The sequence below is a fragment of the Silene latifolia genome, chromosome Y, assembly GCF_048544455.1.
Source record: "Silene latifolia isolate original U9 population chromosome Y, ASM4854445v1, whole genome shotgun sequence".
NCBI lineage: Eukaryota > Viridiplantae > Streptophyta > Magnoliopsida > Caryophyllales > Caryophyllaceae > Silene > Silene latifolia.
This window is the reverse complement of record NC_133538.1, coordinates 362357989-362371079: the sequence shown is the minus strand read 5'-3', so window position 1 is coordinate 362371079 and position 13091 is coordinate 362357989.

The window sequence follows — 13091 nt, the reverse complement described above, 5'->3', positions numbered from 1 at the left end:
TGTGGCGTGTTCCACAGAAGGAGAATCAAGGGCGTGAAGCCACTCCCGCAAGTGACTCCACTCAGCCAGGGACGCACCCCGAAGAACACAGACAGATAAACAGCAACCACAATACAACATCAACAACCGTCTGAATCAATCAACAATATGAAATCACAACCGTCTGAATCAATCAACAATCGCTAACTACAGCACAATCACCAAACACATGATGTAACTAATACTGAGTAGGGAAACCCTACCTGGAATGCAACCACCACAGACGGTCTAGCAGCTAATCAAAATCGTTCTTCAACACAATCACCTCCTATCAAACATACAATCATACAATCAACATCTAATAAACACAATACTCCCAAAACCCCCAAATTACCCAATTAGGGTTTCAACTAAAATTAATGAAACAACATAAAAATTGTACTAGGATCTTACCCACAATACGACGGTCTCAACGGCGTAAAGAACACAACGATCCAATGACTCTAGCCTTTAGGATTTGCCAACAACGCGACAAGAGAAAACTACGTAACTTCTTTTTCTTTTGAAAGGTTTAGAAAGGTGCAAAGTGATTAAAGATAATGACGGAAGCCTTTTATATTAATCTCGCGTTATAACAAAACCCGTCAAAATAAACCCGTAAAACACACTTACTCGATCGAGTAAGTGACTTACTCGATCGAGTGCCCCCTACTCGATCGAGTACCCAACTTACTCGATCGAGTACCCTACATGCAGACTACTGATTTGCGTCTAAAACTACTTACTCGACAGAGTAAGCCCTGTAACACCCCCATATTCTGAGGAGCCTTAACTAGGCCTTCCTTAGCATATAAGGGTGTTACCATCTCGGTTGCCCGAGGTAAGTAATCATCAAAAATCTATAAAAGAACAATTATGGTTACATTTACAAACGTTACAACCAACTAACAAAATAAAGATACGACTCATCAACTACACACTATCTCTACCAGAACTCGTGACGACTCATTCCCGCCAGGACTCCAGCTATCAACCACATCAGCACCTGCTAAGACTGACTTCTCTCCATAAGGGATCACGACAGACACATAAACAAACAAGACACCCACACAAGGTCAGTAACCGAGGCAAGACTCAACATGAACCAACAACAATTATCAACACAACACAGCACAACCAGTCACACACAATCACACCCACTCCAATCAACTCCGTCACCGATCGTCCACCCGGACCACCGCCGCGTGGGGGACCGCAGCCGTACCCACCAAATCCCGGCTCATCATACCGAGCGATAACCCTGTCCCATTAATGTGCACATCCCCTCCCGTGGCGGGTTCCACGGAGGGCGAAACTAAGGCGTGAAGCCACTCCCGCAAGTGACTCCACTCAGCCGAGGACGCACCTCGAGAACCAGAGACAAACAATCACAGACAGCTGTAATACAACAACAACTAACAAACTGTATACACCAACCAATTACCGCATATATGCTGCCACACAAACACTACAACAGCACAACAATCACGACTCAACAACCGACACACTAGACCATCCACAGGAACTGAGTAGGCGAACCTACCTTTAAGCAACTGCAACCGTTTAATGCCAACACACGCAATATTCAGCAATCAAGCAACACCTATATACACAATACAATCATCTATTACTACCGTTCTAATCCTAACTGAAAACACAAGACACAGATGATGACGACATACCTACAAGAGGAGAACTTGGCAAAGGATCGCTACCCGACTCAAGCTACGCACTCCTAAGGCATAAGAACCTTCAAGGGCTTCCATGGAGGACATATGGTGAAAGGAAGAGGAAAGGGCGACATTTAGGTTTAGGAGAAAGAGGCGGAAATGATTTTGCGGATTTAACAAAACGCGATTATAAACCCTCGCTGAAAAGACGCTACTCGATCAAGTGGCCCCTACTCGATCGAGTATCCAAGCTATTCGATCGAGTAGCCTCTACTCTATGGAGTACCACCCCTAACTCACAACACAAGATAACTCTGGTATGCACTTCTAAGGACCATCACTGCTCCTAAGGTCGGTCAAAGCTGGTCAAAGGGTCTCTAAAAAGGGCGGGTATTACAGTCTTCCCCCCTTAAAAAGAACTTCGTCCCCGAAGTTCAACTCACTTAACCAAAGCACACGATACGGAAACAAAGCGGCATCATAACTCCTCCGACATAGGTCACTATTCTCGAAAACACCATCCCCCCTCCCCCCCTCCCCCCCCCCCGTGTCATCATCATCAACTATCTAACGCTTCATATAGATCGACCTCTACAAGCTACCACTTGAAATACCAACCTCACAACACGAACCAGCACAACCAACGATTACCCAACACATTACGAGATTACACTTTCACTAGCAACAACCATCAACACGAAATACACCACATTAACACAACTATGTTATCCAACGATACGATTCTATTCCAACACATGACATTATAACTATCTCTTTATGACCGTCTTTTAAAGCACACTATCAACTTTTACTTCAACACACAAATTACTCAACGCACAAGTGCAAACAATTATAATTTCATACAAGAAATGTAACTAAAGTAATAAAAAACATTATAAACAAACAACAAAATAATTGCAATATCGGCCTTTTTATTTTGCGACATTACTCTTCCCCTCGAAAAGGAACTTCGTCCCCGAAGTTCACCACCGAATTACTACACATGTTACTTACTACTTACGTCTTGACATATATCCAACCCATGTTATTCATTATTGACATTACTTATTAATCATACAACCATTCAACCATAAAAACATATGCAACCATATTCGAATAACTAGCCACCGTCAAGAGTGCGTGTATGTACCATTTGTATTTGTATATGGGAGGACACATCTCCGGTGAAATATAATTAGTAGACATTACGGATGTAAAATGAATGCAAGAAGAAACAATTACTACTTCACTATTCGTTACGAATACGCATCCAAAACCCAAACACGACTTTCAACATATGAAATTAACGGTTCAAACATGTTACTAATCATCAATAACCATGTTAAACACCAAAAGATGTAATGATATAACCATTAAAACAATTTTAATTAACGAAAAGTTCCTGTAACAATGCTACTCGATCGAGTATATAGTGGTACTCGATCAAGTAACCGCTACTCGATCGAGTGTCTTGGCTACTCGATCGAGTAGCCCTGAGATCAGAATACCCCATTCATGTCACACTTACAGCTACTCGACCGAGTATGGGGTACTCTGTCGAGTAGCCACATGTCAAAATCTTAGAAATTCCTGTCATCACACCATATATATATATATATATATATATATATATATATATATATATATATATATATATATATATATAGAGGTAAGATCTAATGAGTCCAACATGGGCCATTGAGTCCATAAGTCCCTCTAAGGGCCATTGGATGGACTAAATGAAAGGTTGAGATGAATTTGATTAAAGGCCTTTAAAAAGAAAAGGAAAAAAATGTGGATGGTTGGATTGAGATGGATGGTTGAGATTGAAAATTACCAAAAAAATTTACCACTAATCAAATTTCTACACACTAATTAATTTTTCTTTCTCTCTCTAGCCCCTAATTAATCAGTTTTGAGTTTTAGATTTCAGAAGTGTAAATGTAATGTTGTATGAGTTTTACAAGTGTAAATGTGACGGAAATATACTTTTAACATTTTACAAGTGTAAATGTGATGTTTTATATGTGTAAATGTAACATTTTAAGAGTGTAAATTTGATTTTTTGTGACGGAAATTTTGAATTTATATAATTTTAACATTTTACAAGTGTAAATGTGATGTTTTACGAGTGTAAATGTAACATTTTAAGAGTGTAAATTTGATTTTTTGTGACGGAAATTTTGAATTTATATAATTTTAACATTTTACAAGTGTAAATGTGATGTTTTACGAGTGTAAATGTAACATTTTAAGAGTGTAAATTTGTTTTTTGGTGACGGAAATTTTGAATTTATATAATTTTAACATTTTACAAGTGTAAATGTGAGGTTTTACGAGTGTAAATGTAACATTTTAAAAGTGTAAATTTGATTTTTTTGTGACGGAAATTTTGAATTTATATAATTTTAACATTTTACAAGTGTAAATGTGAGGTTTTACGAGTGTAAATGTAACATTTTAAGAGTGTAAATTTAATTTTTTGTGACGGAAATTTTGAATTTATATAATTTTAACATTTTACAAGTGTAAATGTGATGTTATACGAGTGTAAATGTAACATTTTAAGAGTGTAAATTTGATTTTTTGGGACGGAAATTTTGAATTTATATAATTTTAACATTTTACAAGTGTAAATTTGATGTTTTACGAATGTAAATGTAACATTTTAAGAGTGTAAATTTGTTTTTTTTGTGACGGAAATTTTGAATTTATATAATTTTAACATTTTACAAGTGTAAATGTGATGTTTTACGAGTGTAAATGTAACATTTTAAGAGTGTAAATTTAATTTTTTGTGACGGAAATTTTGAATTTATATAATTTTATTATTTTACAAGTGTAAATGTGATGTTTTACGAGTGTAAATGTAACATTTTAAGAGTGTAAATTTGATTTTTTGTGACGAAAATTTTGAATTTATATAATTTTAACATTTTACAAGTGTAAATTTGATGTTTTACGAGTGTAAATGTAAATATTTTAAGAATGTACATTTAATTTTTTAGACAATTTTCTATATCCAAATTTGAATTTATATAATCTTAACATGTTACCAAGTGTAAATGTGATGTTTTACGAGTGTAAATGTTGTATTTTAAGTGTAAATTTGAAGGTTTAAGAGTGTAACTTTGGTCTTTTAATTGTGGCTTTGGTCCTTTATAAGTGTAACTTTTGTCCTTTACGAGTAAAACTTTAGTCCGACTGCCAAAAAACACCACCAACGTCGTCCTCCACCACCAACTCATATCCACACAAAATATGAGTGCAAATCTATATAATTTTAACAAGTGTAAATGTACAGATATACAAGTGTAAATGTAAAGAAATATGAGTGTAAATGTAGAAATATGAGTGTAAATGTAAAGAAATATGAGTGTAAATCTGAATAATGCATGTAAATGTGAAGAAATATGAGTGTAAATGTGAAGAAATATGAGTGTAAATGTGAAGAAATATGAGTGTAAATGTAAAGAATTATAATTATAAATCTGAAAAATGCATGTAAATGTTAAAAAATAAGAAAAAAAAAAAAGTAAGAACAACAACAACATACATCTAACACAAAAACACAAAAACCAAACACAAAAACCAACCACAACATACATCTGACCCATTTTGGAAAAGAAAAAAGAAAAAGAAATGGAAAAGAATAAAAAAAACAAATCACCCGTATACTCAAAAAAAGGATCTATAGCAAATCTGGAAAAAAAAGTGTAAATGTAAAGAAATACGAGTGTAAATGTAAACAAATAGGAGTATAAATGTAAAGAAATAGGAGTGTAAATGTATACGAGTGTAAATGTAAAGAAAAATGAGTGTAAATGTAAAGAAATACGAGTGTAAGTATAAAGAAATACAAGCGTAACTGTAAAGAAATACGAGTGTAAATTTAAATAAATATGAGTGTAAATTTAAAAAAAGACGAGATCTGAAAAATGAAAAAGAAACCCAACAAAACCAGATCTGAAAAAAATATATAACAAGACGATTTTTATAAGACGATCGATTTGAAAAATTATAAAACAAACACCCACAACAAAACAAAACACCACCTTTTTTATGATTAAAACACCACTTTTTCAAAAAAAAAAAAAAAAAAAAAAACCAAAAAGTAAACGACAATAAAAATGAACACACCAAAAAAGTACACACATTTTCCTTTGTACTCCATGGTTTGAAACACGCCAAAAAGAAAACCTGTGTACTCCATGGTTTGAAACAGCAACGACAACAATCACCATTAATAATAAAAAAAAACAATAAAATGATGAGATTTGGCATCATCATCATCAGCTATGACAACAATCACAAAACACCGTCAATTAAAAAGATTCAAATGACAACACCACCATCAACAGCACGATTGACAACACCACCATGAATTTTCTAAATTCCGATCTGGAATGTGCGGCTGTTGGTGTTGCTGTGGGTGGTGGTTGAAGGAGGCGGTGGTGGTGTGTTGGAAACGCAGGGGAAGGTGATTGTTGTGGTGGTTGTGCATGGTGTCGGGTTGGTTCTGGTGGGGTAGTGTCGGAGGTGCGTGAGGGTGGCGGTGGGAGTGTGTGGCTCAGATCTGCGTGGTGGATGTCGGAGGTGTGTGAGGGTGGCCGGAGGTGCGTGAGATGATAGTTTTTTTTTTTTGGGGAGTAGGTCGCGTGTGGTGTTTTTGGGTGGTTTGTGGTGGTGAGAAGGGTTGTCGGGCGGTGGTGATGTTGTTTTCGGGTGTTGGAGAAGACGTGGGGTGTGGCTGGTGGTTGAGTGGTGGCCGTGGTGGTCGGGTTTGGGCGGTGGTGGGTAAGTGAGGAAGACAAGGGTGTTTTTTTGGAGGGTGGGTTGTTGTTGCGGCTAGGGTTATGCGGCGGTGGAGGTGGTCGTGGGGTCGGGTAGGTGAGGAAGAGGGGGAAATATTTTTTGAATTATTTGGTTTTTGAATTTTGTTGGATTTTTGGGAGGAATTGAATTTTTTTGGTTTTTAGAGAGATGAGGGGGAGGATAATTGTGAGATGAGAGAGAAGTGAGTGGAAAAAGAAGGGTTTTATAGTGGAATTAGGGCTTGATTAGGGATAGTAGTGAGGGAAAGTGATTAATTAGGATTGAACCCCTAATTTTAGCATTAATCCTCCCTTTTTCCCTTTCAATCTCAACCCTCCATCCCATCTTTTTAAGGGCTCTAAATGGGACTTATGGACTCAATGATAAAGGGTGGACTCACTTGATCCTTCCTCTATATATATATATATATATATATATATATATATATATATATATAAAACGTCGCATAAGCGCGAGTCGGGATGACAACCCGACCCCCAAAATCCTGAAAACAAGTTCAAACTAAGCAAATCCGGCCTTATGGCCATCCATACAAACCAAAATAAAAGTTCCGACTAAGAACGACTACCATCATCCAACATCATCAACCATAAACAAAGAGAAAGAGAAGGAGTATCACTCCTGCTGCTGCTGCTGCTCATCCATCATCTCATCTCCACCACCATCTCCTCCCGAGGTGCCTGCTCCCGATGGCCCAATACCCGCATCAACCCCTGCCCCAGCTCCAGGACTCATATACCATGGGGTCAAGCCACCAAAAGCAAAGGACTATGGTGTCCCCCATGCCGTCTGGTCCACCCCGTAAGAGTGGAAAACCCCACTATAGTCCCCAACTCCGCTCCACCACAATGGATGTGGTCCCTCGGTCCCAATCCCCTGAGCATACGTCATCTCATGCATGTTCCGGAGTGTCAAAGTAGATGACACTCTCTCCGCCAAGTAGCTCGAACGCGTCTCCGGGGTATCGAGGTAGGGGTAACAAGGAAAAGGGTGCTGCTGGCCGTGGTCTGGTCTCAGCTGTCCTCTCCCTCACACGACGAGGTCCTCTCCTCAACCTGGCTCTATCCTCCACTGCTGCCACGTTCTCCCCCTTCTTCGGCTCGTGCATCACCTGAAGAATCGTGTCATCAATGGGTTTGTCTGCAACTGCCGAGGTACATCATCATCCTCCTCCTCCTCATCGGAGTCAACAGCTATCACCACTGGGTCTAACGGCTCTGTCGGTGGGAGATGCTCAGGAGCCGGGATCCTCATCCAGCTCATACCCCACACCCTCCAAGCTAGGCTACGATCAGCTAAAGTTCTCAACCATTTCAGGTCGAGGTAGTAGTCTCTGTCCATGGTAGGCACCGGTGTGGATAGAGGAACGTACTCAGAAGAAGCCTCAAAGAAGGCTAGCTCTTTTCAACTAGCCGAGTGGCGATAGCACCACAACTCAAGTACCGAGTGGTAGAAGTAGCCATCAAGGCAAGGCTAGCACAGACCATGGCAGGAGCATTGAAGAACACCCTCTCGGTCCGCTCCGGGTTAAGATAAGACATCAAAAGCAACAGTTCATGATTGTTCAGCTTACTCATATCCGGTCTCTCATAAATAAGGTTCGAGATAGAACGAAGGAAGATCCTCAAAGTAACATGTTGAACATCATTAATCAACATGTTGCTGGAGGTGGGAGCTGATTTTCCGGAAAGACAAGGCATAAGGAGGCAGACACTGCACTCAGATGGAATCTCACTGATCGAATCCTTGGGAGGCTTGGCCAACCCAAGGTGAGAAGCAAAGAGGTCCATGGTCAACACGAAACTCGTGTTCATAAGACGGAACTCAACAGTTTGTGAAGCTGGCTCGTAATTAAATGATCTCATAAACTCCAAAGTCAGAAAAGGGTAGGAATGCTTCGTCAACCGATACAACCCCATGAACCCCAGAGTCTCAAAGATATGACGAACATCCGTCTCAATTCCCAAGTCATCAAGAAGTGTGGTATCCACACAACGGGTGGGTCTCATTTTGCATTTCTGCAACGCCACAAATCTCTCCTCTCTATTTAAAGTCTACAAACACCACTGAAGGGTATTCCGGTACAGCGGGTACCACGGGTCCACTACCTTCCCCAACTTCGGGCTGTGAAGCCCTCCCCCTCTTACACTGACGGGTCCCTATGTTTAGTCTCGGCATCTGTTTCAGCATACGGTTTAAACAAACTTGCATAGGCACTTAAAACACATAATTTACACAATTGAACATTGAATAATCATCTAGGTACACACTTTCACCAACAAATTCCCAATTTGATATATAAATTCAGTTTATAGCATTTCAGACGATCTCTATAGCTGTGAAAAGTTTAACATGGTAAACATGATTTACTCGACCAATTCAGCTATCATGGCATGGCTCAAATGCTACTCCATATATATATACTTGATAACATATGAAACATTCATATATGTTCATAGAAAGGCAATTTAATACATGGCATCACCAACCTTCAACATTATGAGCAAACCTTCCAATTAAACTAGTCAGACGGTCTCTACAGCTGTAATGTTTTTGACACATTCATCAACAATTAACATCACCATTACTATAATAAAAGTTTAACTCTTGCATATGCATTCATATTCAACACAAAACCCCAGTCATAGAAAACTAATTTTTATTTGGGGCACTTTTAAGACTGAGTTTTAAGGCAAGTTTTAAGGTGAAAATCACAAAATCCAACTTCCAACATGACATATACAACATATAGTACTCAATTTCATCATCCAACATGTAGAAAACAACCAAAGTCAATTTTGATTTTGCAAACCCTAAAAAAATTCGTCCCCAATTTTGCAATTTCTATTCTATTTTTAGAGCAATTAATCATCAACAATCATGAAAGGGAAGCATGTGAATCATGTTACAACAATTAAAAGCAATTTTTCGTCCATATGAATCGAAATTTCAGTTTATTCTATCATTCTAATAGATTCAAAGTGATAAAAACATGTAAATAGAGAAGAAATTCATACCTTGATTAGATGGAAAGTAAAAGGACGAAATTAAACAAAGAGAATCACCCAAATTAGTCACCACAACCACAAGAATATGAGAGATTTGGAGAGATTTTAGAGTTTAGGGTTTCGAATAAGGAAGAAAGAATGAGAAGAATGAGGAAAAACAAGGGTTTTATAAAACTCGTAAAGGCCACTGTACTGTAGCCTACTCGATCGAGTGCCTAGGGTACTCGATCGAGTGCTCTCTACTCGATCGAGTAGGTGCTATTTCGTCGAGTATCTGCAGAAAATTCTTACATCCCGACGTTATAGCTTCCTAACTAGATCGAGTGAGGTCTACTCGGTCTAGTAAGCACTCGCACTCGGTCAAGTAAGGTTGAGTACTCGGTCAGAAATACAAAATTAATTGAGGATTCTTGCAAAACAATATCACGTGTCGATTCCAAACCATGTTCAGAATTCGTCACTGGCTATCGTGCTCACTTCTATATCACCATTACTACTCCCACATATCATACCGTCTCATCAGATAAGATTCATATCATATTACGCTACAACAACTGCACACAACACGGTTTACCTGCTACTGAGTCATTCATATACACAATTACGTCATCATATCATGTCTAAACTCGCCTTACCACATTGTTAGCAAAATTATGCTCACGTGAATTACAACATATAATTAACAATAAATTTCCACCTGTCATCCAAGTATATTACTATCATGTTCCAGTTTCAACATAAACAGATTATTCTACACAAATTAATCACCACGCAAGCGGAAATTTTCAGCCATTAAACATTGTATAACACATCACCATTGGCTATTTCTCATATTACAACTCAACACTTCTTTAACTATCCTCATTATAGCTACGGTAGGACTTATAAACTCATATAGGATCACCATTACCAACAACTTGAAGCAAACACCAACATGATCACTTTTCATACAACATCATACACTTCTACACTTTTCACGCATTTCTATTAAATAAAACCTTTTACGTTTCTCGTTATCATCACATATACTCACTAATTCTACCAACCTTCACCACACACGAACCAGATGCAACTATCATGCCTATATAAACTTCAACAGAGACTCGACCACAGATAGTTCCAACGTAATCAACATACACGTTAAGCATGTACTCACGGACTCCACATTCCCATTCCCAGTGATTGGCTTAAGTACAATGGGGCCAAGATTTTGAAATGAGGGCGCCTACTCACCCAAAACCTAGCATCAGCTGGGGCTCCCATTATACATACACCAGGTTCATTGTATTAGACTCACTACATTCATTAGGTTCATTTGTTACAGGTTCCAAAATCGTCGCTCTGATACCACTTTGTAACACCCCCATATTCTGAGGAGCCTTAACTAGGCCTTCCTTAGCATATAAGGGCGTTACCATCTCGGTTGCCCGAGGTAAGTAATCATCAAAAGTCGATAAAAGAACAATTATGGTTACATTTACAAACGTTACAACCAACTAACAAAATAAAGATACGACTCATCAAATACACACTATCTCTACCTGAACTCGTGACGACTCATTCCCGCCAGGACTCCAGCTATCAACCACATCAGCACCTGCTAAGACTAACTGCTCACCATAAGGAATCACGGCAGACACATAAACAAACAAGACAACCATACAAGGTCAGTAACCGAGGCAAGACTCAACATGAACCAACAACAATTATCAACACAACACAGCACAACCAGTCATACACAATCACATCCACTCCAATCAATCTCCGTCAGCGACTGTCCACTGGACCAGCCCTGCCAGTGGGGGACCGCAGCCGTACCCACCAAATTCCCGCTCATCATACCGAGTGATAACCCTGTCCCATTAATGTGCACATCCCCTCCCGTGGCGGGTTCTACGGAGGACAAAACTAGGGCGTGAAGCCACTCCCGCAAGTGACTCCACTCAGCCGAGGACGCACCTCGAGAACCAGAGACAAACAATCACAGACAGCTGCAATACAACAACAACGAACAAACTGTATACACCAACCAATTACCGCATATACGCTGCCACACAAACACTACAACAGCACAACAATCACGACTTAACAACCGACACACTAGACCATCCACAGGAACTAAGTAGGCGAACCTACCTTTAAGCAACTACAACCGTTCCATGCCAATACACGCAATATCCAGCAATCAAGCAACACCTATATACACAATACAATCATCTATTACTACCGTTCTAATCCTATCTGAAAACACAAGACACAGATGATGATGACGACATACCTACAAGAGGAGAACTTGGCAAAGGATCGCTACCCGACTCAAGCTATGCACTCCTCAGGCATAAGAACCTTCAAGGGCTTCCATGGAGGACATATAGTGAAAGGAAGAGGAAAGGGCGATATTTAGGTTTAGGAGAAAGGGGCGGAATTGATTTGCGGATTTAACAAAACGCGATTATAAACCCTCGCTGAAAAAATGCTACTCGATTGAGTGGCCTACCTACTCGATCGAGTGGCCCCTACTCGATCGAGTATCCAAGCTACTCGATCGAGTAGCCTCTACTCTATCGAGTACCACCCCTAACTCACAACACAAGATAACTCTGGTACGCACTTCTAAGGACCATCACTGCTCCCAAGGTCGGTCAAAGCTGGTCAACGGGTCTCTAAAAAGGCCGGGTATTACAAGCCCTACTCGATAGAGTACCCAAAGACTCATAAAACTGTGGTATTACAGTCGTCTCTCCTTAAAAAGAACTTCGTCCCCGAAGTTCAACCCATACATAAAAACAAACCTACCTACTCGATTAAGATAGAACAACGCAACTAAAAACTCAAAACAAAACCTCACCCTATAACACATGAACTCTTAACACCAACTCCACCAACTATGCCTACCTCCACAACATGTCTCACGATATCGTATCAACTACGTTATATCTCTCTCGACACTAACTCCATACACTACCAACTACCGTCCACAAACGCTGCTAGCTCCGTAATAAATCATCCACTAGCAAATCCAATATCAAGACACTCATAGACATCAAATGGAATGTTACATTCTACCACCTTTAAAAGGAACTTCATCCTCGGAGTTTACTCACACTCCTAAACATCATCACCCAACTGCCAAAACTATCGAACTCATAAGCATCATCATCCAACTATCAACACTATCAAAATATTCTCGTACTCCTAGACATCACACCATTACAAGCACGCTCATGACCTTTAACAAGATCAACCACAACACAAATCAATCTTTTATTCTACATCAAGACTCAAACTTCCAAATTTACTACAACCTGTACAACCATTAAACTCTCTTTGTCGCATCGTACTCCTCTTAAGATAAATGTTACGTCCTCGTAACTCACTAATACTAGATCCTTAGCTATATCTTCACATTATCTTCATCACCACCACACGTCAAGGATAACCGCCTAAGACCTCAACACCTATAACCATTCCTATTTCTAAGGCTCTCTTACTTAAACAGTTCTCACACCTCAATTCATTCTGCACTTCATCTTACCAATACCACAAAATCCTTATCATA